Source organism: Balaenoptera ricei, chromosome 13, assembly GCF_028023285.1.
Source record: "Balaenoptera ricei isolate mBalRic1 chromosome 13, mBalRic1.hap2, whole genome shotgun sequence".
NCBI classification, from domain to species: Eukaryota; Metazoa; Chordata; class Mammalia; order Artiodactyla; family Balaenopteridae; genus Balaenoptera; species Balaenoptera ricei.
This window is the reverse complement of record NC_082651.1, coordinates 50205887-50218960: the sequence shown is the minus strand read 5'-3', so window position 1 is coordinate 50218960 and position 13074 is coordinate 50205887. Positions and strand designations below refer to the sequence as shown.

The window sequence follows — 13074 nt, the reverse complement described above, 5'->3', positions numbered from 1 at the left end:
GTTGGAGAACCAAGGCTCTAATTCTTCTCTAAGTTACCTAATTATTTGCTCAGTTCCATTTGCTCTCTGGTCCTCTGGCTGGCTGCTGTAGTAGCAAAGTAGCATCTCTTGTGCTAAAGCAACACTGCCTACACCCACAGAGGCTCTCGCTACTTACACCACTTCTAGACTCAGATGAAGCACTGAGCTTTTGGGCTTCCCCAGCAGCTGACTGGAGGCACTGGGCAAGGATCAACGTGCTAGGATAAGCTTTGACCAATGAGAGATGTGAAACTGGCAAATACATTTCTTTCCCTTCCTTTACCTGATAGACTCTTCTAAGGCAGGATGATTCTATGGAGACTGTCTGGGCAAGTCACTGATGACAAGAAACCGATCTTTTTTTTTTAAAGAAATGGCCAGCTTAGTAATTCATACCTTTGTATTTGTTTTCCATCTTTTGCTGTCTCATTTCCCTTTCTTCTACATTCTTGATGTCCTGGGATTGAATGACCCAATAAAATATTAGTAGATTTTTAAAAATAATAAAATAAAAAATAATATTACATAAAATATATATTATATGTAACATTATATATTTATATAATAATGTATAAGTTAACATATAATTTTATAATATATAAGTTATAATACTATAAGTGGCTTCAAACCACTTAAAATGTATTAAATAAATATGTATATGTATGTGTGTGTGTGTGTATATATATATGTATGTATATATATATATATATATATAATCTCCCATGCACCTTGGGATAGGGAGTGTTCTCAGAGCAATATGACTCCTGGATTCTTCCACAGAACAAGTGCAGGATAAGATCATTGGTTCAGCAACAAACAGAAACTACTGAAGTAGCTGAAATGTGCAGAATGCTTAGAAAAAAAAGGCAGACATGAGAAAAATAAATTTTGAGGTTAAAAAGCCTTGGATAACAAAACGAGTAACAGAAATCCTTGGGTTTAAAGAGAATGTTATGGGACTTCTGTGGTGGTGCAGTGGTTAAGAATCTGCCTGCCAATGCAGGGGACACGGGTTCGAGCCCTGGTCTGGGAAGATCCCACATGCTGCGGAGCAGCTAAGCCCACACACCACAACTACTGAGCCTGCGCTCTAGAGCCCGCGCACCACTACTGAGTCCATGCGCTGCAACTACTGAAGCCCACACGCCTAGAACCCATGCTCTGCAACAAGAGAAGCCACCGCAGTGAGAAGCCCACGCACCGCAACAAAGAGTAGCCCCCACTTGCCGCAACAATGAAAACCCAACGCAGCCAAAAATAAATAAATAAATTTATTTTTTAAAAAATAAAGAGAATGTTATGACTGAGTTTAGTCAACCAACTGGAAGTGAAGGGCTGAACCAAGATGGAAATTATTCTTTGCATCTGAAGTGTAGTACCATCACTTTATTAGGTCACAACAGAGTGACCCAGTGTGGCTCTGGCCCAATTCTCTTGGCTGTTTTTGGAGAATCCAGGCTCTAAAATGATGCGAATCAACCAGACTGGCGTTTTGAATGAAAAAAAAAAAATTCTGCAGAGTTTATGGGAGAACTGTGGCCCCTCCACAGGAAAATATCGCTGGAATCCCTTTCACTTTCCTAGACCTGAAGAAAGAAGAAAGGAAACAGACAGATTGAAGAAGAAAAATTGCCACCTATGAAAAAAGCAAGACAAAGAAAAGAGAGATAAAGAAGAAAAATAAAGCAGTAGGGAGAAAAGGTAGAGATCTTGAAGTCCAAGAAGACTCCAGTCCAGATTTCCTACCCTAAAAGACAATCCTGCCCAGTCAGGACAGAGAGAAAGCACAATCATGTTCAGCCTTCTCATCAAAGAACCAAGAGCCAGAGTCCTTCCTCTGCTCCAGAAAAGAACACTCCAGCACTCCCGGAACCTTCAGTACAAGTGGCCACTTCTGACACTCAGTGATATCCTGAAATTTCCCCAGCCTGAAACTGTACCAAAGCTAAAGGACATTCTCTGGAAAAAAAAAAAAAAATTCCATAAAAGAAAAGGAAAAGGAGAAGAATCAACCAAAATCTCACGCTTCTTCTCATACTTTATCTTGCTGGCGCTACAGATCCCAAGATCATATTCACCTAGAAGACAGCTAAGCCCAAGGAGGCAGCCATCACCTGGAGGAAGAACTCCACCAAAGCATAGATGGAGCAGATCTCCAGTGAGATGAAAGAGGCGCTCATCAGCATTCTTGTCTAGGAGTTGTTCATTGTCCACTTTGTCTTGTGTCGGGTCACTGACAAAGAAGTCTCCCAAGAGGACCTTCAGCCCCCTTGAAAAACTGGTAGTGAAACAGGAGGGAAGGAGGCAGGGCACAACCTTTAAAAGAACGGCATAGCCCGAGGATGTGACATAAACTGATTAGAACCAAATAGGTCCAAGATGGTGGATGAGTCGACGTCCACTAGACCTTGAGCCTCAGTATATGCTCATTGTAACACATCAGCAAGCTAAATGACACACCCACAGGTGCCATGACAGTTCCAAGGCCAACCATAATGGTCAAAGAATGGGAGGTGGCCCAATTCCTGGAAATCCCCACCCCTTCCACAAAATAGCTGGACCACTCCTCCCACTCATTAGCCTATGAAATTACCCACCCCTATAAAAACTGACAACCCCATACCCTGATGCCACTCTTGCCTTCTGAGATGGCCCACGCTCCATCTGTGGAATGTGTTTCTCTCTAAATAAATCCACTTCTTACCTATCACTTTGTCTCTCACAGAATTCTTTCTACAACAAGACATCAAGAACCTGAGCTTCATTAAGTCCTGAGACCAGGTGTGTGATCTCAGTTAAAAGACCGTGGGTTCAAGTCCCAATCTGAGTTGCATGGTTTCAGCAGGTTATCTCCTTCAGCAAATCCTCCAAGGCAAAAGCACCAAACATCACCTACAGCAACTCTACCACCAGAAATTCATCATTCCCCAGCACCCAGGAGCAATGCCCTACAAGAAAAAGTTGTATTTCTGTTTCTCCAGGGAGAACTTCAGGTAGAGCGACAAAAAGTGATAGAAGTGACAAAAAGTGATAAAACTACTGAGAATAAAATAGAATACTACTCAGCCATAAAAAGAATCTTAAAAAAAAACAAGAACAAAGGAATGAATATAACAAAAAAGAAGTAGACACAGATAAAGAGAACAAACTAGTGGTTACCAGTGGGGAGAGGAGGGGCAATGTAGGGGTAGGGGAGTAGAAGATACAAGCCATTGAGTGTAAGATAGGCTCAAGGATGTGTTGCACAACATAGCGAATATAACCAATATTTTGTAATAACTGTAAATGGAAAGTAACCTTTAAAAATTGTATAAAATAGGGACTTCCCGGGTGGGCCAGTGGCTAAGACTCCATGCTCCTAATGCAGGGGGCCCAGGTTCGATCCCTGATCAGGGAACTAGATCCCACAAGCCGCAAATAAGAGTTCACAATAAGAATTCACATGCCACAACTAAAAGATCCCACATGCCACAACTAAGACCCGGCGCAGCCAAATAAATAAATAATAAATATATTTTTTTTAATTGTAGAAAATAAAACAGAAAAAGAAAGTACTGAGAAAAGAGGCTCCCTCATCTAGAAAAGTAGAGTTCTCTGAATCAGAGGACAAAGGTGGCAAAATGGCTGCTGCATTTTCTGTGCAGCAGAGACACCAAATCAGACAACAAAACCAGCTCCTCCTCAGATGATTATGGTGATGATAGACCCAGAAGTCCTACATGAGAAATGGTGAGGTAGGCAGGTGGCAATTCAGAATGCCTCTCCATCACCACAGAAGTGCCAGAAAGAGATATTCCCTTTTAGAGAAGTCCCTCCCCACCACCCACCAGAAGGCACGGTATTCCTTCTCTCACACCTCACTTCTCCTCAGCTCACGTAGCCCATGACACCACCATCATTAACCCCTTAACGATCATATCATTTGCAGATATTTTCTCCCATTCAGTAGGTTGTCTTTTCATTTTGGTGGTGATTTCCTTTGCTGTGCAAAAGCTTTTAAGTTTAATTAGCCACCATTCTACTTTCTGTCTCTATGATTTTGACTACTCTAAGTGCCTCATATAAGTAGAATCATATAGGATTTGTCTTGTGACTGACTTATTTCACTTAGCCTAATGTCCTCAAGGTTTGTTTATGTTGTGGCATATGCCAGAAATTCCTTTCTTTTTAAGGCTGAATAATAGTCCATTGTGGTGTGTGTGTGTGTGTGTGTGTGTGTGTGTGTGTGTGTGTATATATATATATATATATATATATATATATATATATATATATATATATATATATATATATATATATCACATTTTGCTGATCCATTCATCCATCAGTGGACACTTGGGTTGCCTCCACGTTTTACCTATTGTGAATAATGTTGCTACGAACATGGGTGTACAAATACCTATTTGAGACCCTGCTTTCAATTCTTTTGGGTATATACCCAGAAGTGGAATTGCTGGATCATGAGGTAATTCTATATTTAATTTTTGAGGAATTGTCATCCTGTTTTCAACAGCAGCTGTAGCATTTTACATTCCTACCAACAATACCCACGGGTTCCAGTATCTTGTTTTGTTTTTCTTTTCTTTTTTTTTTGTTGGCTGCGTTGGGTCTTCATTGATGCACTTAGGCTTTTTCTAATTGCGGCTAGTGGGGGCTACTCTTCATTGTGGTGCACGGGCTTCTTATTTGCAGTGACTTCTCTTGTTGCAGAGCATGGGCTCTAGGCACACAGGTTTCAGTAGTTGCAGCATGTGGGCTCAGTAGTTGCGGCATGCGGGTCCTAGAGCACAGGCTCAGTAGTTGTGGCACATGGGCTTAGTTGCAGTGCGGCATGTGGGATCTTCCCAGACCAGGGATCGAATCCGTGTCCCCTGCATTGGCAGGCAGATTCTTAACCACTGCGCCACCAGGGAAGTCCCTCTTTTTTTTTTTTTGCTGTGCCACGTGGCTTGCGAGATCTTAGTTCCCCAATCAGGGATCAAACCCATGCCCCCTGCAGTGGAAGTGCAGAGTCCTAACTGCTGGACCACCAGGGCATTCCCGTTGTTTTGTTTTTCTGATAGTAGCCATCCTAAAGGGTATGAGGTGATATCCTGTAGTTTTGATTTGCATTTCCCTAATGATTAGTGATGTTGAGCATCTTTTCATGTGCTTATTGGCCTTTTGTATATCTTCTTTGGAGAAATGTCTATTCAAGTTCTTTGCCCTTTTTTTTTTCTTTGCCCATTTTTAAATTGGGTTGTTAGTTATTTTGTTGTTGAGTTTTAGTAGTTCTCTCTATATATTCTAGGTACTAATCCCTATTAGATATAGGATTTGCAGATATTTTTTCCCTTTCTGTGGGTTGCTTTTTCCTCTGTTGATAGTGTCTTTTGATGTACAAAACTTTAAAATATTCATAAAGTACAATTTGTCTATTTTTTCTTTTGTTATCTGTGTCTTTTATGTCATATCTAAGAAGTGACATTGCCAAGTCCAATATCGTGAAGATTTTGTTCTATGTTTACTTCGAAGAGTGTTATTGTCTTAGGTCTTTGATCCACTTTCAGTTAAATTTTGTATATGGTGTTAGGTAAGGGTCTAACCTCATTCTTTTGCATGTGGACATCCACTTCTCCCAGCACTATTTGTTGAAAAGATCGACCTTTCCACATTGAATGGTCTTGGCTTGCTTGTCAAAACTCATTTGAACATATATGTGTTTATTTCTGTGTTTGTTTATTCTATTCCACTGGTCTAAATGTGGGTCTTTATGCCAGTGCCACACTGTTTTGATTACTGTACCTTGCTGTATAGCTTGAAATCAGGGTGCATAATACCTCCAGCTTTGTTCTTCATTTATTTATTTATTTATTTATTTATTTATTATTTATTTATTTATGGCTGTGTTGGGTCTTCGTTTCTGTGTGAGGGCTTTCTCTAGTTGTGGCAAGCGGGGCCCACTCTTCATCGCGGTGCGTGGGCCTCTCGCTATCGCGGCCTCTCGTTGCGGAGCACAGGCTCCAGACGCGCAGGCTCAGTAATTGTGGCTCACGGGCCCAGTTGCTCCACAGCATGTGGGATCTTCCCAGACCAGGGCTCGAACCCGTGTCCCCTGCATTGGCAGGCAGATTCTCAACCACTGCGCCACCAGGGAAGCCCCAGCTTTGTTCTTCTTAACATTGCTTTGGACATTCAAGGTCTTTTGTAGTTCCATACAAATTTTAGGATTATTCGTTCCAGTTCTGTGAAAAATGCCATTGGTATTTTGATAGGGATTACATGGAATCTGTAGATCACTTTGGATATATTGACATTTTAACAATATTCAGTCTTTGAATCCATGAACATGGGATCTTTTTCCATTTGTCTTCTTTAATTTCTTTCAACGTTTTGTAATTTTCACTGAGCAAATCTTTCATTTCCTTGGTTAAGTTAATTTCTAAATATTTTATTTATTTTTGATGCTATTATGAATTGTTTTTGTAATTTCCTTTTCAGATTGTTGTTAGTGTATAAAAATGCAAATGATTTTTGTGTGTTGACTTTGTATCCTGTTACTTTGCTGAAATCATTTATTAGTTCTAACAGCTTTTGTGTGTGTGTGTGTGTGTGTAATCTTTGGGGCTTTTTACATGTAAGATCATATCATCTGCAGATGTAATTTTACGTCTTCCTTTCCAATTTGTATGCCTCTAATTTCTTTACCTTGCCTAATTGCTCTGGCTGGAACGTCCATACTATGTTGAATAGAAGTGGTAAAAGTGGGCATCCTTGGCTTTTTTAAAGAAAAAGCTTTCAGTCTTTCACCATTGAGTCTGATGTTTGTTTTGGGTTTTTCATATATGGCTTTTCATTGTGTTGAGGTAGTTTCCTTCTATTCTTTTTTTTTTTTTAATCATGAAATTGTTGCAATTTGTCAAATGCTTTTTCTGTATAAATTAACACGATCCTATAGGTGTTCTTTTGTTTTTTTGGTTTTTTAAAAGTAAATTTATTTATTTTTGGCTGCATTGTGCCTTTGTTGCTGTGCGTGGGCTTCTCATTGTGGTGGTTTCTCTTGTTGCAGGGCACGGGCTCTAGGCGCATGGGCTTCAGTAGTTGTGGCATGAGGGCTCAGTAGTTGTGGCTCACAGGCCCTAGAGCACAGGCTCAGTAGTTGTGGCACATGGGCTTAGTTGCTCCGTAGCATGTGGGATCTTCCCAGACCAGGGCTCGAACCCATGTCCCCTGCATTGGCAGGCAGATTCTTAACCACTGCGCCACCAGGGAAGTCCCATGTAGGTGTTTTTCACTTAATTTTTTTTGCATTGATCAATTTAATGATATATTGCATTGATTAATTTTCACATGTTGAAACATCCTTGCATTCTAGGAATAAAATTTCAAAAAGTATAATACTTTTACTATGCTGCTAAATTTGGTTTGCTACTAGTGAGAATTTTTGTATCATTGTTTGTAAGGAATATTGGTGTGTAGTTTTCTTGTAGTGTCTTTGTCTGGCTTTGGTATCAGGGTAATGCTGGCCTTATAGAGTGAATTAGAAAGTGTTCCTTCCTCTTCAATTTTTGGAAAAGTTTGAGGAGGCCTGGTATTAGTTCTTTAAATGTTTGGTGGAATTCACCAGTAAAGCCACTGGGTCAGGTCCAGGGCTTTTCTTTATTGGGAGATTTTGATTATTGATTCAATGTCCTTACTGGCTATAGGTATATTCAGATTTTGTTTCTTCATGATTTAGACTTGGTAGGTTTTGTGTTTCTAGGATTTGTCCATTCGATCCAGGTTATCTAACTTGTGGGCATGCAAATTGTTCATTATATTTTCTTATAATCCTTTTCACATCTGTAAAATCGGTAGTAATGTCCTCACTTTTTTAGCACTGCTTTTGCTGTGTCCCATAGTTTTGGTATGTTGTTTTCATTTGCATTCATCTCTAAGTATTTTCTAATTTCTTGTAGATTTTAGTAATTTTTCTTTTTTTCTTAATCCATCTAAAGAGTTGTTAATTTTATTGATCTTTTCCAACAAACATCAATTTTCTTTATTGTTTTCTATCCTCTATTTCATTTCTCTCTGCTCTAATCTTTATTTCCTTCCTTCTGCTAGCTTTGGATTTAATTTGTTCTTCTTTTTCTAGTTCTAGTTAAAGTTGTATAGTTAGGTTGTTTTGAGTTCTTATTTTTTAAAGTAAGCGTTTTATAGTTATAAATTTCCTTCTTAGCACCGCTTTTGCTGTGTCCCATAAGTTTTGGTATGTTGTGTTTTCATTTGCATTCATCTCTAGGTATTTTCTAATTTCTTTTATGATTTCTTCTTTGACCCATTGGTTGTTGAAAAGTGTTTAGTTTCCACAATTTTTTGAATTTTCCACTCTTCCCTCCCTTATTGATTTCTAACTTCATCCTGTTGTGGTCAAAGAAGATACTTTGTATGCTATCTACCTTTTAAAATCTATTGAAACGATTTGTGGCTTAACATATGGCATATCCTGAAAAATGTCCCATGTGTACTTGAGAAGAATATGTATGCTCTTATTGTGGAGCAGTGTTCTGTATGTGTTATATCTAGTTGGTTTACTGTGCTGTCTTCTATTTCCTTACTTTCTTGATTGTTTTGTCCATTATTGTGAGGTACTTAAGTCTCCAACTATTATTTTATAATTATATCTCTCTTCAATTGCCAGTAATGCTGCTTATGTATTTACCTTTATTGAGATCTTTATTTCTCCATACAGCCTCAAGTTACTGTCTACTGTCCTTTCACTTGCATGACTGATGATTTTTGCTTCACAGTACTTTGATGTCCTGTCATTGGGTGCATGAACATTTCTAATTGTTATATTTCCACAATGTCCTTTGTTTCTTGTGACTTTTTTTAGGTTCTATTTTGTCTGTTATCAGTAGAGCCACTCCTTTCTTTTGGTTACTATGTGCATGGAATGTATTTTTTCCATCATTTCACTTTCAATATATTTGTCTTTGGATCTAAAGTGAGTCTTTATAGACAGCATATAGTTGGATCATGTGTTTATATCCATTCTGCCAATCTCTGTTTTGATGAGTTTAATCTATTTACATTTAATTACTGGTTAGGAGGAACTTTCATCTGTTTTTTTCCTATTTCTTTTCTATATAGCTTATAGGTTTTTTCATCCCTCATTTTATGATTTACTGTCTTTTGTGTTTAATTTTTTATAGCGAATTGTTTAAATTCTTTACTCATTCCCTTTTGTATATATTCTATACTTTGTGTGTACGTGTGGTTACCACTGGGATAACATTTAATATCCTAAAGTTATAACCCTCCAATTTGAATTTATAGCAGCTTAACTAACTTCAACAGCATACAAAAACTGCTCCTTCATAGCTTTGTTCATACACCTTTCATTTGAGGTCACAAAATTTCATCTTTATACACTATGTGCCCCAAAACATAAACTAATAATTCTCTTAAGTGCATTACTCTCTTAAATGTAGAAAACAAGATTCGAAGTTACAAACCAAAGTTTGTAAAACTTACACTAATTTTTTTCTTTAAATATATCACTCTCTTAAATCATATAGAAGACAAAAAGTAGTTAGAAACTGTTGTTACAAAAACACTAGCTTTTATATTGCCCATGTAATTACCTTTGTTGAGATCTTTATTTCTCCATATGGCTTTGAGTTACTCTCTACTGTGCTTTCACTTGCATGACTGATTTTTTTTTTTAAATTGATGCCCTTTTAAAAATTGAGATGTAGCTGCTATACCATATTATGTTACATGTGTACAATATAGTGATTCACAAATCTTTAAAGGTTATACTCCATTTATAGTTATTGGCTGTATTCCCTGTGTTGTACAATATACCTTTGTAGCTTATTTTATACCTAATAGTTTGTACCTCTTACTCCCCTACCCCTATATTGCCCCCGCTTCTTCTCTCTCCCCACCGGTAACTAGTTTGTTCTGTGATTGTTTCTTTTTTGTTATACTCACTAGTTTGTTGTATTTTGTCGATTCCACATATAAGTGACATCAGACAGTATTTGTCTTTCTCTGACTTATTTCACTTAGTATAATGCCCTCCAAGTCTATCATGTTGCTGCAAATGGCAAAATTTCATCCTTTTTAAATGGCTTAGTATTCCATTGTATATATATATACATCTTCTTTATCCATTCACATTACTGATATTTTTGATTGAATACCAGACATTGTGAATTTTATATTATTGTATCCTTTAAGAGTTTTAAGCTTTGTTCAGATACATAGGTATGTTGCTTGGGATTGGTTTGATCCTTTAAAGAAATCCTTTGCTATGAAGAGTCCACAGCAATCTTTACTCTATGGCAAATTTAGCCTCACTACTAAGGCAGAACCCTTCTGAAGGCTCTATTCAGTCCCTGTATATTGCAAGGTTTCTCCAATTTGGCTAATGAGAATTTAAACTATTCCTAGCCTGTTGTAAACTTCAGTCTACTGCTTTTCATTGGTTGTTCCTTGAACTCTAGTTTTACCCAAGACACAGAAATAATACTCAGCCAAATACTCAAGGCTACACCTCTACACATGTCTGGGAACTATTTCTGTAAAGCTTCCTGTTTTCTAGTACTTCATCCCACAACTTCTAGCCAACTCAGTCTTTTGGAACTTTGATCCCTATCTCAATTCAACAAAACCAATGGAAAAAATATTAATCTGTACCTCTAAAAAGCTCAAGAAAACTTAAGGGGACCCACACTTAAGACACGATAGTCAAACTGTCAAAATATGAAGAATCTTTAAGTAGCAAGTGAACAATTTGAGCAAAATCCCAGTTTCACATTTGTGTCATTTCCTCAAAAGAAAAAAGCGAACACAGGGACTTACTTCCCTGGTGGTCCAGTGGGTAAGACTCTGTGCTCCCAATGCACTGGACCCGGGTTTGATTCCTGGTTGGGGAACTAGATCCCACATGCATGCCACAACTAAGAAGCCTGTATGCCGCAATCCTGCAACTAAAGATCCCACGTGCCGCAACTAAGACCCGGCACAGCCTAAATAAATAAACATTTTTTAAAAAAATTAAATGACAATTGAAAAAAAAAGCGAAGACAGAAAAATGCATCTATCTGAATCAAACTGCCCAGTAACACACAAAACCACACACTTATACCTCAAAATAGAGACATCAATTAACTTTTATGAGCCACACTCATCACATCAGGTATTACAACTTTGTCAGGTTTCAGATAACCCTCCTTCTATTACTTTGCAATGACGTTAGCTCCTACTTCCGACAGCCACTTCCACAACTTGAGGTGTTTCCAAGTGGCATATTTAATATACTATGCAGTTGTTAACCATTTAGCATCTGTAAAACTGTTTTATCAGGTTCCTTTTGTGTTGCTGATTAAGTTTTGCGGTTGTGCCTCAACCGCATTTCTTCTGTAAGCCCTGTGATTTCTATTGCACAATTTTGCACACCATGATTTTTAGTTATACATGTTACAGAACTGACTTAATGGCAAAATGCCGAAGTAGTTAAATTTAGGTGGAGGGTATACAGTGTTCATACTATTCTTTGAACTTCACTATATTAAAATTTTTTCATTTTAATGAAAAGCTGAGGGTGGGAATTCCCTAGTGGTCCAGTGGTTAGAACTTGGTGCTTTCACTGCCTGGGCCCGGGGTTCAATCCCTGGTCAGGGAACTAACATCCTGCAAGCCTTGCTGCGTGTGGCCAAAAAAAAGAAAAGAAAAACTGAGGGTGAGGAATAAATAGTACTCAAGAGGAAAAAAGTATGCAAAACCTTTGCCTCATTAGGATAGTCATCCTTCCTCATTGTTAAAAGCATACCTTTTAAATATTTAACAGGATACATTTCCCTTTCATTACTATAGAATTATTTAACTGTATCAAACCACTATTTTGAGTTTTGTCATTTGGGCTTCCATTTCCTAAAACATAACTTATTTTATAAACTGTTGTAAAACCCAAGTCAAACCCTAAATAGTTAGTGGCTTAATTTACATCAAACTTAACAGAATAAATGACTAGGAAACGTTTGTCTTGTTAGAGTTTCCTTTACAAGGTTTTAAATATAAACTACTCATATATTTAGATATATAGGTATAGCCTAAGACACAGACACACATAAGGATGCTGAATAACTCTTAATTAAAAGTTCCAATATAAATAATTTTGGTTAAAGTATTCTCACTTAAGAGTATTTAGGGGCTTCCCTGGTGGCGCAGTGGTTGAGAATCTGCCTGCCAATGCAGGGGACACAGGTTCGAGCCCTGGTCTGGGAAGATCCCACATGCCGTGGAGCAACTAGGCCCGTGAGCCACAATTACTGAGCCTGCGCGTCTGGAGCCTGTGCTCCGCAACAAGAGAGGCCGCGATAATGAGAGGCCCGTGCACCACGATGAAGAGTGGCCTCCACTTGCCGCAACTAGAGAAAGCCCTCGCACAGAAACGAAGACCCAACACAGCAATCAATCAATCAATCAATCAATCAATAAATCCAAAGTTTAAAAAAAAAAGAGTATTTAGGATAGGGCTTCCCTGGTGGCACAGTGGTTAAGAATCCGCCTGCCAATGCAGGGGACACGGGTTCGAGCCCTGGTCTGGGAAGATCCCACATGCTGTGGCGCAACTAAGCCCATGCACCACAACTACTGAGCCTGCGCTCTACAGCCTGTGAGCCACAACTACTGAAGCCCGCATGCTCAGAGCCCGTGCTCTGCAACAAGAAGCCACCACAATGAGAAGCCCGCACACCGCGACGAAGAGTAGCCCCCACTTGCCGCACCTAGAGAAAGCCTGCACGCAGCAACGAAGACCCAACGCAGCCAAAAAAAAAAATTTAGGATATACATAATTCAGTTGTTTTATGGCAGCTATGATTTTTTTTAACAGCAAGCTCCTAATACCCACTAAAATGATAATCACTGAATTATTAAATTCCAGACTATCCAAAGACTTATCTGAATTTACCATTTACCAAATTAGTCATTTTAATTAACTACTGGAGTTGTCAGACACAACCAAGCTTCAGGCTCGTTTGAAATTCTTTCTCCAGATGTGAAGGAGCTCCCCCCAGC

At 38.6% G+C, this 13074-nt stretch overlaps 1 pseudogene; it reads left to right on the top strand.

The window, feature by feature from the left end:
* Positions 1-1545: 1545 nt before the first annotated feature.
* On the top strand, positions 1546-9209 carry LOC132376743 (serine/arginine repetitive matrix protein 1-like; annotated as a pseudogene).
* Positions 9210-13074: the final 3865 nt, after the last annotated feature.